The 18450-nt window shown below is 42.2% G+C and overlaps 1 protein-coding gene and 1 long non-coding RNA gene across 2 annotated transcripts in view; one reads left to right on the top strand and one right to left on the bottom strand.

Annotated features, from left to right (window-relative positions):
• Positions 1-18450, top strand: part of CNIH2 (cornichon family AMPA receptor auxiliary protein 2) — a 774677-nt gene that overhangs the window by 567723 nt on the left and 188504 nt on the right. The window lies entirely within an intron of this gene.
• Positions 1228-4970, bottom strand: LOC146798464 (uncharacterized). Its single transcript, XR_014968704.1, has 5 exons — positions 4890-4970; positions 4706-4785; positions 4517-4607; positions 4295-4383; positions 1228-4180 (listed from the first exon to the last, which is right to left on the bottom strand). It is a non-coding gene; the product is annotated as an uncharacterized LOC146798464 (long non-coding RNA).

Genomic DNA, 18450 nt, shown 5'->3' with positions numbered 1-18450 from the left:
GTATTCCCAGGAAAGCTTTCTGAATGTCTCCAAGATGTCTGTAGCAAACCAGACAGCTGTGCTTTTTAGTAGGCTTCGACCTAAAAAACAGTATGTGGTCAACCTCGACATGGCCAGCGCTGGGCGAAAAAGCCATGCGGAGTCACCCCTGCTTGGCTCATCTGCTGCTAGCAACCATTCCACCTTCCGATAAGCCCAGACAGCTCCCTGTTTGTTAACAAATTATTTTTCTTTCATCTGTCGCGCGACATGAAAATGAATGTGGTGTGTGCGGGAACCTGTCAGAGACTCATGTTTATTCATCGCTCCAACAACTGTGTCTTGCAAACACACTTGCCGCTTCTCGATTTGCTATTTTTCTTCGTTTGCCTATTCTCTTTCTAGCTCTCCTCCGTTTCCTTTTCAGTGTTGCCGTTATTTCTAATTTTGTCTTTCTTTCATATTCATTAATTCATTCTACCGTTTCTCTTTCTTCTCATTCTCTTTCTTGTTGTCTTTTACTTTTTCTCTAGATTTCTCTTCCTCTGTCCCTTTTCCAACAGGCCTTTTTTTCATTTTGCTTTCCCCTTTTGCTATTCACCTTCTTTAACATTTCCATTTTCTTCCTTTTTCATTCTTTCTCTATATTGTCTTATTTTATTCACTGTTTACTGTTCCTGCCTTTTCACCTCTTTCCCGTCTGTTTTGTATCCGATGTTCAAATTAATTTGGCTTTTCTACTGCCAGGGCTCAGACCCAGTACCAGTGGAGGTCAAGAGGAGGCAGGTATACTGGCTAGTAAGGCAAGGAGAGGGGTGGCTATGTCACGCAAGGAAAGCATTTTTTGATCAAATGTAGAGAAGCAGGAAATTTTGAGGAACTGCTGAAATGCCACTGAGCAATGAAAAAGACCAGACTCAGCAAGGATAAAAACTAAATAATTCACCAGAAATGAAAGACTGCCCAATGAACTATTTCCGTGCCACTGTCATAGAAAAGGGACGTCCCGCTAGAGAGAGCCTGTCTCTAGGTAGAGCAGACAAACACAAAATGAACAAAAGGGTTGAGGGACTATTAGTAAGACTTTTTGTAAACTAGAAGCCCTACGTTAGTTTTCTGGATGGGATGCTCCTTCAAAATATGACGGATATCCTGTCCACCTTTTACAAGTCCCTTAAGCTGTAATGCACTGGTAATACTGCAGTTGGAGCATCTACCATGTTTGTGACAGAGTATCCTGTAGTTTAGTTTAGTTCAAATCAATTTTATTTGGCTATAAAATAGCCATCAAAGCACACAATTTATACATACAACGCTGTGCAAATAGGTAAAAGCACCAAAATACATAAACCAGTAATAAATATTAAAAGACATAAAACCTGATAAGATTAACAGCAGACAATATCATAATGAATCCAGATGTTGCGTAGAAAATTGAGTCAACAAAACATACGCGATCAGTAATTAGTAAAATCAGTCCTCTAACATTGTTTTCCTGGATGATACTGCAGCTTGAAGAAACTTAGGGGCATATTATCAAGCCAGGCGATACAATTATCGCCGCTTTAGCGGCAGAAAACTGCCGCTAAAACGGCGATAATGGGCTTGATAATATGCTCTATGGAATTCCAATTGAAGCCCATGTTAGACGTCCTTCACATCTAACATGGACTTCAATTGGAATTCTTAATATGTCCCATAGCTACACAACAACAGGATTCCTCATCAGTCAAGGTACGTAATACGCAGTACACCTGCGTACAGGACCGTATCTTTAAAGATCTCATAACAGGCATAAGAAATCTTTGTGTATATAACACAGAAAAACCACGGAAAAATAGAGAGTGCGTCATAGTTTGTTTGGACTTATTGTTACAGGGACATATCCTCAGATCAAGCTCATGCTGATGCCCAATGTGAGACAACATAAAGCATATTTTATTGTACCGGCCCAATAGCTGAACAAAACATTATGTACCCAATTCCTATTTGTGACAAATAGTCCGAGGGGACTCCCCTAAATAAAAAATGCAAGTATACTTTGACACTTATTTTCTTACTTTCTGCCCTCACTCGGTCTGTTGTGGCTTTCTCCATTAATGGAAGCTTCACTTGTTTCCTGCAAGCAACAGTCTGTGGCCCTCTAACCAAGGCAAACCAGTTAGGCGTATTCCTTCCAGGGATGGAGAGGTACTTTTCACAAGCTAGGCAGTCATTTCTTATATTCTTTGTTAGTATGGCATCTTCCGAGCTTCAGCTGAATAGCCCCAGGATGGCCGGACGACTGTGAATATGGTCGCTCAAATAATCTATGCCCAATTCGCTGTGGCTGATCAAATAGGAGGTAGATACAGGCAGGGCTGATAGTAACTCCTACAGAAACGACTCTCCTCCCTCAGGAGGATTGTAGGGTCGCCCAGGCTCCAAACACCCACTCCATAAGTTGTGATGGGAACGCACTGTGCAGAGTATGTTTGCAATAACAATTTCAAAGGTCTCCCACCAATTTGGGGACGGCAAGCTGAGTACTGACCCAATTGTTGTTGTAAACTTTGCTCTACACTGTGCAATAGGATGGGGCCATGAGCCCAAAGAGCTGAAGTTAATCCCTAAATAAGAAAAAGTGCCAGTCCTAGTTAAAATGTTTGTGGCAAAAGTAATGTCGTGCAATTTCGTACGCTTCGGCCCACATGTTATTATAGGACTAAGTAAAATTTGTCGACAGATTAAGATTTGCCATAAAATGAACAAAGGAATGTGTTCAAAGACATAAGGCTTGGGACTACGAGCAATTAAAACTGCATCATCCGCATAGAGTAATGGAGGAAGGGGGGTACTGCAGACTAGAGGTACATCAGGGGTACTCTTAGAAAGTACTACGCTAAGCTCATTATGTATAAGATAAAATGTAATGGCGCCAATACGCACCCTTGGCAGATTCCCCGTCCAATACTAAACTCATCAGAAACTTCCCCCTTGCTCCCAAACCTCACCTGTGCCTTAGTGCCTGTATGAAAGGAAATCAGGAGTTATACTATAGATGCATCCATTTTAAATTTATTAAGCAGATGCCACAGTTTTGCCCGGTTGACACAGTAAAATGCCATTGACAGGTCCGTGAAGGCAAGATAGAGTGATGTCTGTTTGGCCACAATATACTTCCCAATAATCTTCTCTACCTGTGTTGAGATAAATGAAAAAGAAAAACTGGTAACTTTTGATCAGGGACATGCATAAAATCATTAATATAGAAATTAATAAACAGTATAGTCAGAGCCCCCTTATACTTAACTGCTTGAGTGTCTTGTATACAGTGCTTAATTTGTAAAAAAAAAAAAAAAACATCTGGTGCTTAAAACTCTGCTTCGGTGATGCTATTAAAAATCGGCATGCCCACTACAAAGGCTGCATAGTCTTGATTTCACCTCAGGTCTTTTTAATCCACTACCTGACACTGCTGCCCCTTTACCTCATGCCGGTCCCTGCTTTCTTCCCTTGTGCCCGTTACCCCGTCTTTCTCTTACCCTTTCTTTCTCGATTGTGTGTTTTTCGCTCTATTGCACGCCGTCAATATCTGAAAAGGCAAAATAAGTCCTGGTGGGCCGCACAGGCAACCACCGGCTCAAATTAATTGATGCCTGTGTTTTAACAATGTTCTTGGAGCACTCAAACATTTCTACATTGAATTTACAAAGTATAAATTGCAAAATAAAACAACAATCGGTTGGGCTCTTGTTATTCCCTTCTTTTTAATATCGTCAGGTCATCCAATCCCTCTTGCCAACGTGTTTTGCCGGGGTAGGGATAACCATCAGGGCTGGAAATATTATGAAACGCACATTTGTCATGATCTTCTTAAGCACATCACAATAGTGCCATTAGAGCCCACATCTTTTTGACAGCCTTGTGTATAAGGACTATTTGTGCCTGCACCATGTGCAACATATTTTAACACATTTAAACCACAAGTGAAAATTCTTTCTGATTCGTGCACATTCTTGAATTTGTATAGAAAGTATATACATTGAATAATATTAATGTTTTCCTAACATCCAGTTCATGAAATCGTGACCATAAATTTATAAATTTCAATTTCTTGATTGATGTCCGAGTATATTTATGTCTTCGTCACCCGTGTGAGGAAAATAGCAAAAAGTCACGTCTCTCGACGCAAATACCTTGAAGTAGCTCAAAAGGATTTCTGTTAAAACCAAGCAAAAGGGAATATAAATGAAGGTTCTTGAGGCAAGGGTCTATCTATGCATTTTATTTGTTCATTAGCCACAGCATTTTTCTTTATTCCAATGACTCCTACCTTATTAATGGTATTTATCCATAGGAACTCCTTTTCTGTTTTTCTTTTTAGGTTTGTATTGATTTTCACAATGTATGTAAGTCCCAAATCTAAATAAATTATATAACGTTTCGTTAGATAAACCATGTCAAAAGGCTCTCTTTATATTTACTATTCTTCATTGTTACGTTTTAAATGATCTATTTTCTATTTTAAGTTAAATCACATGCCGCTCTCCCTTACCTTTCAAAAGTGAGGTTGATGCGATTGTTGGACTTAAAGCTGCTATATGAATATGTTATCGGCCAAACTTCAATGTCTATTTGTTCATGGCCTGAAAAATAAATCCATGCATAAACCTATTGTTTCTACCGCCGTCATAGGTTTACCAATGTATATAACCATCGTCGTGTAAACAAAAATTGTCCCTACCGGTTTTTCCATTTTCAACGTTATCTTGCGTTCTCGTAAATCTTCACCTGCCACCATATAGTTATACTTCCTCCCAAGTCCTAATGGGAAGAATAAATGACGAAACATTGGTTACCTCCTAACGTATCCCTTCGTTAAAAACTTACGCATAAGTTTGAGCAATAAGCTTAGATACCTTCCATACCTTAAACTTCCAAATCTTCTCAACCCAAGTACAGGCGAAGGACTGCTTACTTCCGGGTTCGCGGCAATGTAGTGTGTGATTAAAACTGAAGATGGACTAAACTCTGGCCCCGTGTAATTTCGCGCCATCTTGACATGGTGCATTGATCGTATATGTCCAAAATCAAAAAGAGACTCCCCTAGTCCTCATATACTAAACCACCATTTTGAATTGGGGTACCAATTACATGTCACATTCTACCATTGATTGTGTTAGCAAAATGATCAAAACAAAGTATTTTTTGATCAGAATAAAATTATAATAGCAATCTTTTCAAACATCTATGTTAGTCACTAACAAATATCTGATTTTAAATAGAGCATCATCACTCAATATTCTATTTATTTATAGTTATATAACACGGTACTACCCAGTATATCTTCCCATATTTATTTACCGCTATTAATAAATGCAAAAGTAAAGTGCAGTTAGTGCATAAACCATGCCTCAATCATCTGTTAACATCATACTATATTCCTCTGTTAAAATTTACCAGCGAAGGTAGAAATACTTAAGGATATTTATTAAGATCTACTCTAGCAAGAATGCATATTATTTTTAAAAGACATTGCAAATTACCCTCGAATAAAGCAAAATATATGGGAGATGCCCAAATAGAGTAGAAAGCAGTGGGCATCACCTCTGGGAAATTTTAACAGAGGAATGTAGTAATATAGTAGAATATTGAGTGATGATGCTCTATTTAAAATCAGATATTTGTTAGTGACCAACATAGATGTTTGAAAAGATCGCTATTATAATTTTATTCTGATCAAAAAATACTTTGTTTTGATCATTTTGCTAACACAATCAATGGTAGAATGTGACATGTAATTGGTACCCAAATTCAAAATGGTGGTTTAGTATATGAGGACTAGGGGAGTCCCTTTTTGATTTTAGACATATACGATCAATGTACCATGTGAATATGGCGCGAAATTACACGGGGACCGAATTTAGTCCATCTTCAGTTTTAATCACACACTACATTGCCGCGAACCCGGAAGTAAGCAGTCCTTCGCCTGTACTCAGGTTGAGAAGATTTGGAAGTTTAAGGTTTGGAAGGTATCTAAGCTTATTGCTCAAACTTATGCGTACGTTTTTAACGAAGGGATACGTTGGGAGGTAACCGATGTTTCGTCATTTATTCTTCCCATTAGGACTTGGGAGGAAGTATAACTATATGGTGGCAGGTGACGATTTACGAGAAACCAAGATAACGTTGAAAATGGAAAAGCCGGTAGGGACAATTTTCGTTTACACGACGATGGTGATATACATTGGTAAACCTATGACGGCGGTAGAAACAATAGGTTTATGCATGGATTTATTTTTCAGGACATGAACAAATAGACATTGAAATTTGTCCGATAACATATTCATATAGCAGCTTTAAGCCCAACAATCGCATCGACCTCACTTTTGAAAGGTAAGGGAGAGCGGCATGTGATTTAACTTAAAATAGAAAATAGATCATTTAAAACTTAATAATGAAGAATAGTAAATATAAAGAGAGCCTTTTGACATGGTTTATCTAACGAAACGTTATATAATTAATTTAGATTTGGGACTTACATACATTGCGAAAATCAATACAAACCTAAAAAGAAAAACAGACAAGGAGTTCTTATGGATAAATACCCTTAATAAGATAGGAGTCATTGAAATAAAGAAAAATGCTGTGGCTAATGAACAAATAAAATCCATAGAGAGACCCTTGCCTCAAGAACCTTCATTTATATTCCCTTTTGCTTGGTTTTAACAGAAATCCTTTTGAGCTACTTCAAGGTATTTGTGTCGAGAGACGTGACTTTATGCTATTTTCCTCACACGGGTGACGTAGACATAAATATACTTGGGCATCAATCAAGAAACTGAATTTTATAAATTTATGGTCACGATTTCATGAACTGGATGTTAGGAAAACATTAATAATATTCAATGTATATTCTTTCTATACAAATTCAAGAATGTGCACGAATCAGAAAGAATTTTCACTTGTGGTTTAAATGTGTTAAAATATGTTGCACATGGTGCAGGGACAAATAGTCCCTATACACAAGGCTGTCAAAAAGATGTGGGCTCTAATGGCACTATTGTGATGTGCTTAAGAATATCATGACAAATGCGCGCTTCATATTATTTCCAGCCCTGATGAAGCCGTAGGTTATCCCTACCCCGGCGAAATGCGTTAGCAAGAGGGATTGCATGACCTGACGATATTAAAAAGAAGGGAATAACAAGAGCCCAACCGATTGTTGTTTTGTTTTGCAATTTATACTTTGTAAATTGAATGTAGAAATGTTTGTGTGCTCCAAGAACGTTGTTAAAAAATTGTTCAATCCTTAGATTGAGTGTGGGAAGTAGGGTGTTCTCTTCCCTTATCTGTTGGATGCACCAAATTTATTATTTTTTAGGAAAACTTTAGTGCAACTTCTGTATGAGCGTCAATATATCCTTTACACCCAAGAGTAGTAATTGCTGCCTGTGTGTCAATCTCTATTAAGGCCACAGTATCGCAGAACCTTGAGCAACCTTGAACAATTTTCTTACCTTCTAGATCTTTCCTTGCTTCGGAACACCTGGGGGGAGATCTCATAACTTTCACCATCGTTGGTGTCAATGGACCCATGAGGCACAGGGTCAAGACTGGTTTGCATGTGGCTGGGTTCAAACTGGAACGGCATGGTGAGCAAAAAAACGATGGATTTAGGCCCAGATCGCTGTACTGAGGTGAATGTATGACATTGTTCTGCATTCTGTTCATCAACTGTTGTTTTTGCATTTGTCACCCCGAGTGGGAAGGGTATGCCCAGACGTGGGTCCCGTGCTCTCCATGCCACTGGAATCAAGCTATCCTGGCTTAAGAGGGGTGCAACCCCGAAACCGGTCCTAGGATGCTTGTTTCCAGTCCAGGAAGAACCTGGCTTGGCAGTTCGGGCTGGATTGTACCCATGAGGCACAGGGTCAAGACTGATTTGCATATGGCTGGGTTCAAACTGGAACAGCATGGTGAGCAAAAAACGATGGATTTAGGCCCAGATCTCTGTACTGGGGTGAATGTATGACATTGTTCTGTATTCTGTCCATCAACTGTTGTTTTTGCATCTACGTAGAGCTCCTCATGCCTGTGACTTGCAAAAACTAAAAAGGATTATAGTTTTGTGTGTTCTGGAACAGAAGAGAAGGGTGGCATAGGGTAACTCATGCAAGGTGGTTTACAGATTCAGAGTGTACCAATGTACATCTAAGGCTCCTCAGAGCCTGTGGTGTAAATCTAGCTTACCTTCTAATATCAAACTACAAGATGTTGTGTAGAGAGATCCGCGATCATAGACCTAGTCGGCAGAAACAAATTACACAGAGGACCAAGTAGAATGAATACCAATTGTGTTGGCTCTTTGGATATCACATGTCAAAATATGCATTGACAGACCGATTTAGAACCGCTCTCTTGTATATTACATCTGTATCAAAGTATCCAGCTGAAATGGTATATGATGTATGATTAATATTAAGCCTACGTGCCAGAAAAGCTCACAATGCCATTTAGGACGGATATACTCGAGATAGAACTGAAATTGAACTGAAAAAAAAAAAATGTGTTTAGGCGAAGGCCATGAACTCTGTGTAATGGACTGACTGTCACAGTGGTAGAAAATATCGGCTAGCTATATCTACCTGTGCAAGTGAAAAGAGTGAAAAAAGAGAGATACAAACATCTCAAATAGGGCCATATGTAGGTGGGCTAATACCGGTCGGTAACGGCAGAAAATCGGTAAATTTCCCGTTACCGACTGATATTTAGCCCTTTGCGATGTAGGAGGCTGGATTTAAGGATTCAGTAATTTACCGCTTCGTTATTTTAAGGAATCGGTAAAATACAGATTCCTTAATTTAAGGAATCAGTAAGTTACCGAATCCTTAAATCCTATGTAGGGAGCCCTCAAGTGAGTGGATTTTTGGTTTAAGGATTCGTTATTTACCACCAACTACAAGTTGGTGGTAAATACCAAATACCTTTTAAAAAGCAATTTTGTGCTTTTTTAAAAGTGCCATGTGGCCGACATACATGCCCTTAGGGCATGTATGTGCGCCACATGTGCACACATGCACGATTCAGGGGTGCAACAGGGTGTCAATGTGACACTCTGCCACCCTTGAATATGCTCTCCCTATTACCGAATCAGTATTTACCGAATCGGTAATAGTGAATGTCTTCCCAATGGGAAGGTATTCCTTATTACCGATTCGATGAATACCGAATCGGTAATAACGAATATTACTGAATCGGTAACATTTACCGATTGTTTACCTACATTCTATTTACCGATTCTTAAATACCGAATTGGTAAAATTTGGTATTTAGGAATAGGTAAATAGAAATTACCTACATATGGCCCATGGTCTTTAGCCAATAGGTGGTAATATAAGGGTCTCCTTATTACGTTGCTGATTTGTTGCCTGCCCTTGGAACCCTGATCTATTACCAGGAGTTCTTATTTCTCTACACTGCCTAAAGCACTACCCTCAAGGAGGTGGAAGGCTACAGCCTCTTACATGAGTTAAGAACCACAAGCGCGTTGGTAGCAGCATAACGTTTAGTGATCAGTAGAAGTGAAAAGGCCTTTTTTTAGCTGTGTCACTGGAGTGAGGCCTAAAGCCCCACTCATGTAAAGTTCAGCAGCTGTGTGCTTAACTCTTCCTTGGCCTACATTAAGTTAGTGTGTAGCACTGTGCAGTGCATGTGTTTATTATGCATGTACGTGTGCCTGTGAACGGTACAATACCTATAAGATTCTGGGTTCCACTGTAGGAGACCCAGGGCAGACTGTAGGAGCATGGTGAGGTAGAGGAATCCCCCAAAAATATTTGTGGATTGCTACATTCCCATGAGCTGGGTGGTACATGTACACTGGAGGAAGGAAAGTCAGGTATCCAGTACACTTCAAAGGGTGCTCTTTGATTAAGAGAGAGGTCACTGGAAAGGAGATGGGGCTGAGAAGAGAATCATAAAGAGTAGGGCTGACTTTCTGGGGTAACCTTTTGATACACATATCACAGTGGATGACATCCAAGTATGAACCTCTAGTTACCCCATGGCCTATGTTGTGGGGCTGTCAGCTTTGGAGTCACTCCTGCTGTGTAGAGTTTGACATACATGCAGTGAATAATTTGAGCCAGTGGTTGCCGGTGCAGCCCACCAGGATTTATTTTTCCTCATCAGATATTGACAGCAAGCAAGAAAGAGTAAAACACACAAATGAGAAAGAAAGGGGAAGAGAAAGAGGGGAAAAAGGGCACAAGGGGTGAAAGCAAAGACCGGCAAGAGATAAAGTGGCAGCAGTGACAGGTAGAGGAAGGGCAGGGAGAAGGAGAATGCATTTCAAAAGAAAGCAGGCACCCAACATAAACTTCAAAGACTCAGGCTCCAAATCACATTTGAAATGTACTATAACAAGGGGAGATTGAGGCCCCCAAAACTATCAGCTGTCAAGCAGCTAGTCAAGCTGTGCGAGGAGAGGAAGCTCTGCATGACTTCTGCCTGTGACCAGTACTGGTGGTTAAGGCCTGCCAGTCTCCCAGCTGTGTGAGGGGACATCACCCAGCGAAAACCCAAGACCACATGTCCCTGGAGCCTGGAATGAATAGGACACGTTACAACGCAAACCTTTACAACGCATGCCTTTACAACGAGGTTTTTACATCACAACATCCATTACAACCCATGATTTTACAACGCATGCCATCACAACGCATTTTCAAAAACTACGCTTACAATGCATTCCAATACAATGCATACCATTACAACGCATACCATTACAACACATAATACTTTTAGGGCAACAGTGGTGTAAGTGTTAAATAGTGTAGGGGTAAAAACTACTATTCCCACTCCAGTGAGTGCAACAGTAGGGTAAGTGTTGGATAGTGTAGGGGTAAAAATTACTGTTTCCCATTACTTACCTTATAATGCATTGTAGTGGCATGCGTTGTAGTGGCATGCATTGTAATGGCATGCGTTGTAGTGACATGCGTTGTAATGGCTGCGTTGTAATGGCATGCGATGTAGAGGATGTTGCGTTGTAATGACTGTGTTGTAAAAGTAGTGCGTTGTAATGACTGCGTTGTAAAGGTTGTTTCCTGCCTGGAACACTAGCACCTGTCTGCTTGCCAACTCCAATGTGCCCTGTGATGAAGAGAAGATAGCTGGCGGGAGCGAGGTTTAGTGGGGGATCTTGGCGAGTGGATCGATGTAGCAAGGTGTGAGGAGAGGACTGCTGTGCGGCTTGTACCATCACCTCTGTGCGTCGTGTAAGTTGGCAACCCATATGTCAGAGTGGGCTGCCATGAAGTTGACCAAGACGATCAGGCTGTCACCCATATGCAGTGGGGAGTCCACAACCTTTTATGGCAGAGGGGGCCACCATGAAGTGGAACCTGCCCCTTGACAAGGCAGAATCAGTGATTTAAGGAAAGCAATGCAACAGCGCACTCGAGAGAGAGAGAAAAATAGCACCCATCGCATAGCAGTTTCCTCTACAGTACTGCCCCTTTCAAGGCTTTGTAAGGGCTTGCACCAGAGGGGACAACAAACACTGCCTCATCAACAACCTATCAACAACCTATTTCCAGGCCTGTTGAAGAAAAGTTTGGAGATCCGCCCAGCAGAATCCAGGCCTCCAGTAGCAACAAACTACTGAATCCCCTGCACCCCTGCCACTGCAAAACTCCTTTACTTCACCCCTAGCTGTGCACTATCACCCTTTTGGTGGATTAATAAGTTATTACCTCCACGGGTGTCAAAGCATCACATCGGACATATAGGTGCCTCAAATCATCCAACATACAGCCTATACCACAATGGCTTCCGGGAGCCCACTTGTCAATTTTGCAAAGGAAAGTTAAAGCTTTCTTGGAGAAGGAAGCCACAGAAAGGGTAACAGCATTACAGGTCAGGACTGGCAGCTACTACTGCTACTTTCTGGTGTTAAAGAAAGATGGAGAACTTTGTTTTCTTTTGAGCATTCACTCTCTGAACTTCTTCCACAAAAAGGACAAAGCCCAAGTTCTGTCTGCCCTGGATCCAAATGACTGGACGGTGGCATTGGATTTGCAGGATGATTATTTCAACATTCACATCCAGCAATCTCACAGGTGTAACCTGTCGTTTCAGGCAGGCCAGGAGCATTTCAGTTTATAGTGCTCTCTTTTGGCTTTACAAACGCCCCTCAGGTGTCCATGAAAGTGATGGTGGTCTTTCTGTCCATCTTGGGAGGTTGGGAATACCACTGTCCCCAAACCTTGACGACTGGTTGATGAAGATGGTCTCACCTCGAACAGTCGTCAACCACCTCCATATGATGGCCAACCTGTTGACATCTCTGGGAGTTTCCATTAACATGTTATAGTCACAACTGACTCCTTCACAGAGGCTCCCTTTTATTGGAGCCATCCTGGACACAGTGGTATTTCAGAACTTTCCTCCGCCTCAACAAGTCCAAGATATTCGGGCTATGATCCTGATTTTTCAACCTTTGACCTGGGTCTCAGTGAAATCTGCTCTGATGCTTCATGGCCTCTTGATCTCCTGCATCTTGCTAGTGGACCACGACAGGTGACGTGGGCTCTACAGCGTGATCTGAGGAGACTGCACCAACGGAACCACTCTGATTCCATCCAGGTGTTCGAGGAAAGTGCAGCAAATCTGCAGTAGTGGCTGCTGAAGCACCTGGTGGAACAGTGACAGACCCCTCTCCGAACCTCATCCAGTGCTGATGGCTGTGACAAATGCATCTCTGCTGGGTTGTGGAGGTCATCTGGGAGAGGTGGAGATCAGAGGACTCTTGTATCTGGCGGATATCCACATCAACTTGTTGGGGTTGCTGGCAATTCACATGACATTGAAATCCTTCCTCCAGTCCAGTAAGGGAGAACTGGTTCAGGTTCGCATGGGTGCCATGTGGTACTGAAACATGCTGGGCAGAGGGGGGTCATGGATCATGTGCCACGAGTCATCAGAGCATCACCCTCCTAACCAGGCTCCAATGCCAGTGCTCTCTCCCTAAAAATGATGTATATGGATTGGTAACTCCAACTGGCAAGTAATTTAACCCCCATATAAGTCTCTGGTAAGTGGTACCAGTGGTAACCAGGGCATGGGATTTAAAGGGGTTACCAGGCCCAGCTTCAGTGGATCACATTGTGGCTTGACGGGACAAATCAGGACGAGCTGGGACCGATGGTACAGTCGGCCCACCTGGGAACCTTACTAGCATAACTGCTCTGTCCGGCGGTGGTAATCCCACGCCCGGGAGTGCTGTTGTCGGTGGCACTGAAATGCTGGCACCTTTGTGTCTAGAGAACTGCAGGAGGATCCCTATATGCACCAAAGCATTTAGTGGTTCTTCATATGGTGAGCCCCTTTTCTTTCTCACAGTCGGTCAATTGTAGGCATGGGCAGATGCTGGGCTAGTGGCGGTTGGGGATTGTTATCAGCAGGGCGCATTACTACTACTAGAGGACCTGATTGATCATTACGACTTGCCACTGGGCCAATTCCTTATGTATGAGGCACTGACTCTGGATTTTCGGGACATGCAGTCCGACAGTTGTTGGTCTCTTTGGGTGACACCAGACACCAAATAATATGGTTTTACTTATCCCGCTCAGCAATTGTCCATGGTGGATATAACGGACTCTGAATGGTGAAAGATACAGGCTTCTCCTAAAAGAATTATAGGAACACAAGGTTAAAATATACCCAATTTAATTATGTCCACATGACATATATGACACTGCACAGAATTCAGGTGGTTCATGGAGGTGAACTTCGCCCTTGTCCAAGATGCAGACACTCGGATGATTGTCCATATGGTTTGGTATTATCCTCATTTTCATGCTTTTTGGGATGCAGTGATTGCCGCCCTGAATTCAACACTTAGAGGTTCACTTCTCTTCTTGCTAGAGACTTGTATTTTAGGGCTGTTTCCAAAACCTAACACACGTAAAATGGGCACGAGGTTTGTATATCTGGCCCACTTGTTAGCTAAAAGGCACATAGCAATGGCTTTGAAATTGGCGATTGGCCCAGGGGTTGAAACCTGGAGATCTGATGTGACCAAGTGGGCAAGAGTGGAGGAGAGGTCTTTGTTTAGGGAGGAGGACAGAGGAGAGGTGCAGACGCACGCTATAGCTGACTTATGGACAGAGGTGCTGGGGGCCTGTGGGCACTCAGACTGTGACTTGGGAGGAGACCCAGAGGCCAACTATAGTTCAACTGAGGAAGGGAAAGCAGATACACTGGGGGACTTGATGGGAGAGATAGATGGGCATTGAATCGGTGGGGGGCCCTGGCCGCTGTCACTCTAGCTCTCCATTCTAATACCGTAGTTGGGTGAGAGCGGATCCTACCGTATTTTGTGATGGACTGGAGATGGGATTCTGGCTGGTGTGGTCCCCTATTAATGTACCTGGGGGGGAGCCTAGGAGATTGCCCTCCCTCTCTTCCCATCCACCCTCCCAGCTGTCTGTGTTTTTCATTGAAAACAAAAAGGGGGTAGAGGGGGATATAGCTAGGTTCGTCCTCCTTGGTATTTATAAGACAAAAAAAGATCTGAGATCGTGGATCAGGGAACCTAGCTAGTAGGGAAAAGAAGGGGACTACTTAATGAGTAAGACGCACCTCAAATGAAGAAAAGAAAATACTTTTCTTCAGTCCCCTCACTAACCAAAGGTTTCCCCTAGTTGACATGCTTCATCATTGGGGCCATCCCAAGCATCTACTACTTGGGGCGTGCTGCGACTTGCGACAGTTACGTAGGAGCACTGAATTGTAAAGACTATGTGTAGTGCAGTGAAGGGGGAGTGCTGTGGGTGGGTTGATTTAAAAATTACCTAGCTAGTGAGCTTAAATTAGTTTATTCTTGCTCCTAGTTGGTAAAGGATAAAAAGGGGGTTTAATAAAAGGGAAACATTAGGTAATAATGTGATAATAGTCCCTAATATTGGTAGTCAACATGTTTCGAGGTTATCCCCTAAACCTCTTCTTCAGAACCACACGGGGACCGGCCCCATGTGTACCACTACGTGCACAACCTGTAGTTAAGTGAAAAAATAAGCAAATATTAAACGCGCACCTCAGTGTCAGCGTAAATGAATTACATATGGTTAAACTGAACACGTAGTATCTAGAAGAATAAAAAAAACATACATGTTAATATGTTGCCTTCCCATCATGTCGTGGGCAGGTCAAATTTTGTCATCATGGATCAAAATAAACCGTAGGTGATGGTGCTCTTGATTGTAACTTAGAGTAAGTGTTAAAATCCAGTGCAGTCTGGTAAACGTGTGTCTCTAAAGTGAGAAACCACAAATGTAAGAACAGAGACATAAAAAATCACGTGTGATGCGACATCCGACATAACAAACATGACATAAAACATATATTAAGGCGTATAGACCTACTTAGCAATTAATCAAAATTAGCCTCATGGTCTGCCTGGGTGGAGGAGCCTGAATAACCCTAGGACAGAGAAGGATTACGAAAATTGGAGTCGGAATGGCGTTTGAACACCCTGTAATAAAAGGGAGAAGAAATGGCATGGTCGAGCTCTCGGTAGCGGGGGAGTCAGGACGCGAGAGAAAAACTTACTTGACTCTGCTTGCCTCCGTCTAATAGACCTACTGATTCCCATCGGCGGACCGCATCTTAGCGTGTCTTGGGATCCAGTGGTCTAAATAGTGTGTGAGGCGGTTGAAAAGAGCATTGTCACCGACTCGTGAGAAAAAGACTATGCCGCGTATGACGTTAGGTTAGCGGCGACCATCTTGAGTGTCCTTATTAACGAGTAGGGTCTAAAAACTTTCAGGAAGGGGGTGAAAGGAGAAAAAGAAATTACTAATGAAGCTGTATATTGAAAAAATATATCGATAGAGAAATAAAGAAAAATATAAAGAAAAATATAAAGAAAATCCAAATATTTAGGAGAGAAACGCGGGTCTGGAACCCTGCAGTTGGGGGATATGTCTCTCCTGACGAGGGATCACAGTAAATACGGCGGCCATTTTAGGTTAGTCAATGGTGAAAAAATGGTCCATGCAGTAGCCTAATCTTCAGTGAGCATTGGCGCATTATAAAAACAAGCATTTGCAATGCAATAGGTCTCGCATTTATGCGAGTTTGAACTATTCACATTGCAAATAACAATGCCTGTTATTTTTGTTTTCGTTTTTAAAACTTAAATAAAAGGCATTCTCGTTTACAATGCTAATAGCTTAAACTCACATAAATGCGAGACCTATTGCATTGCAAATGCTTGTTAGATAAGCTCTGTGCCAAGCTACCAGAGGGTGAGTACAGGTTATCTATCATTTAGTGTGTATCTATGTTACCCTGACAAGAGTGGAAGTTCCTGCCCGGCCTGGGTGCATACCTCAGCCAACCAGGAATCCCATTTTTAACATACACATATTATGGTAGCACTCAGACAAAGCAGCACTTAACCTTTCACAGGAGTGTTCCTAAAGGCTGCCTTCAGTAAGGCCACGTAGCACTGTAGTAGGCGTATGTATATGTCTATTGTCTTGATATTTTTATGGTGCAAACCTAGCTAGGAAACAATGAGGTGTTGTACATTACGTGGGGTATTGGAAGAGGAACTACAAGACTGTACATCAGGTGGGGATTTCACAAATATATTTCTGATATTCATTAATTAATTACAGCCTTATTCATATGCGATATGTCAGAACCAATATTTAGTATACCAGTATCATATTCCTGTTAGCTATAAAATCAAGTCTGGTTTCAACATTTGAAAGTCAAAATCAGCTTAATGGTCAGTGCCATATTATAAAATACACCATGTTACTTATAAAAACCATAGTGTCATTTTGTAACTCATTCACACTTGGTAATATACGGACACGCCTCGTTTGCTTCCTCTTCCAGTCCTTGTTTAGCCTCCGGTATTGATCGATGTTCAATGAGTGAAACTCCTTTCATTTAAGAGTTGGCTTGATCCGGCTTGCACTGAGCTAATGACTTTAAATCATTGCGTTTCACTTCCATTAACGCTGAATGTAACTCTTCCGAGTGGCGCTGTCCTTGAAGGGCTGCGGGATACGGGGCGGGATGCTCTAATTCTTACTCTGGCGACGGCACTGCACTGCCCCTCGAGTCAAGCCTTGGCCCCAAAGCCACAGGGTATATAAAGCTATACTAATCAAGAAGCAATTCATTCTTTCAAAAAATGAGTAAGGAAATTCTAATTAAATTTTCATTTGACCTCTTATTAGTTAACTTCTTTATGGCTTAATATAAAAGAAGTGGATTTACTAAAAGCAAACCCATTAAATAGAAAATAATTTCTGCTAAAGATAGGGACTATTGCTTGCACTCACAAGGGGAGGAAAGGAGTAAGAGCTCTTTGGGAGAAGGAGGGGAGTAGGAAGGTAATACATCTGAAGAAGAAGGAGGGAACGAGAGGGGCAGACATGGCAGGAGGCACAGAGAGAGACAGAGCGGGGGAAAAGATAAGGTGGAGGAGCATGGGGCAGATGGGGAGTGCAGGAGAAAGAAGTGTAGATACAACGGGGGGGGCAGACAAAGGGCACCGGAATAAGGGAAGTGACTCAGAAACCTCGAGAAAAATAATTTGAAAGTAATGAGGAACCACTATTAAATCGGTGTAATTTCCAGCTGTTCCAGCGTGCTCCAGGACGTGTGACGAGTGAAAAAAGTCATTGGAAAAAAAGTGCACGAAAATACCAGTGTAATGAACGGTGAATATCACTGACTAAAATGTTAAACATGCAAAGGCTGTATGCCCAGATGAATATTGGTGGTGTTTAAAGGTCACAAATGTGGGTTACAAGCTGTGAGACGAACAAATCTAAAAAATCTGTTGTGTGTGTTAGTTCTATGCGGTGCCGTCAATGTGAAAGCTATTGATGGTGTGGAGGGTTGAAACGGTAAGCTTGAGCATGTATGAAGAGTGGTTGTAAGAAACGCGGAAATGCGATTTAGTAAAAGCGCGCTGGACATAACAATGGGACAAACATGCTGCTGATCATTCGCTCTGACTCTAAATGCCAGTGCGGATAAACGCTTGAGCGTAAGAGAAGCGTGTGTTAGTGGTGCGCGAAAACCTAGTTTGTACCGAATGTGTTAGACATGCAATACCAACATGCTCTCAATCCTTCAGTGCGTCTCTGGATGCCTATTGCTTACCTAAAGGGTCAAAAAGCCCGGGACCAATTGCGGTGCTGGTACCAACTGCAATTCAGTTCGGTCGGTGTGAGAAACTCAACAAGCATTCGGCAAACGAAAGTAATAGCGATCGCGATCAAAGCGAAAGTGATCGCGATCGCTTGGACGGGAGCGCTGTGTGGCAAGCATGCGAGTGGTGCGCGCGCAGCAGTGATTGGCGGCTGCGCGCGTGCACGTTCACGTGCACTGTAGCTTTAGGCCACGGCAGCACTTTGAAAAGCCCAGTTATAAAATGTCTCTTCGAGCCTT

Source organism: Triturus cristatus, chromosome 9, assembly GCF_964204655.1.
Source record: "Triturus cristatus chromosome 9, aTriCri1.1, whole genome shotgun sequence".
NCBI classification, from domain to species: Eukaryota; Metazoa; Chordata; class Amphibia; order Caudata; family Salamandridae; genus Triturus; species Triturus cristatus.
Note: the sequence above shows the minus strand (reverse complement) of the source record. Positions and strands in the feature narration are given on the sequence as shown.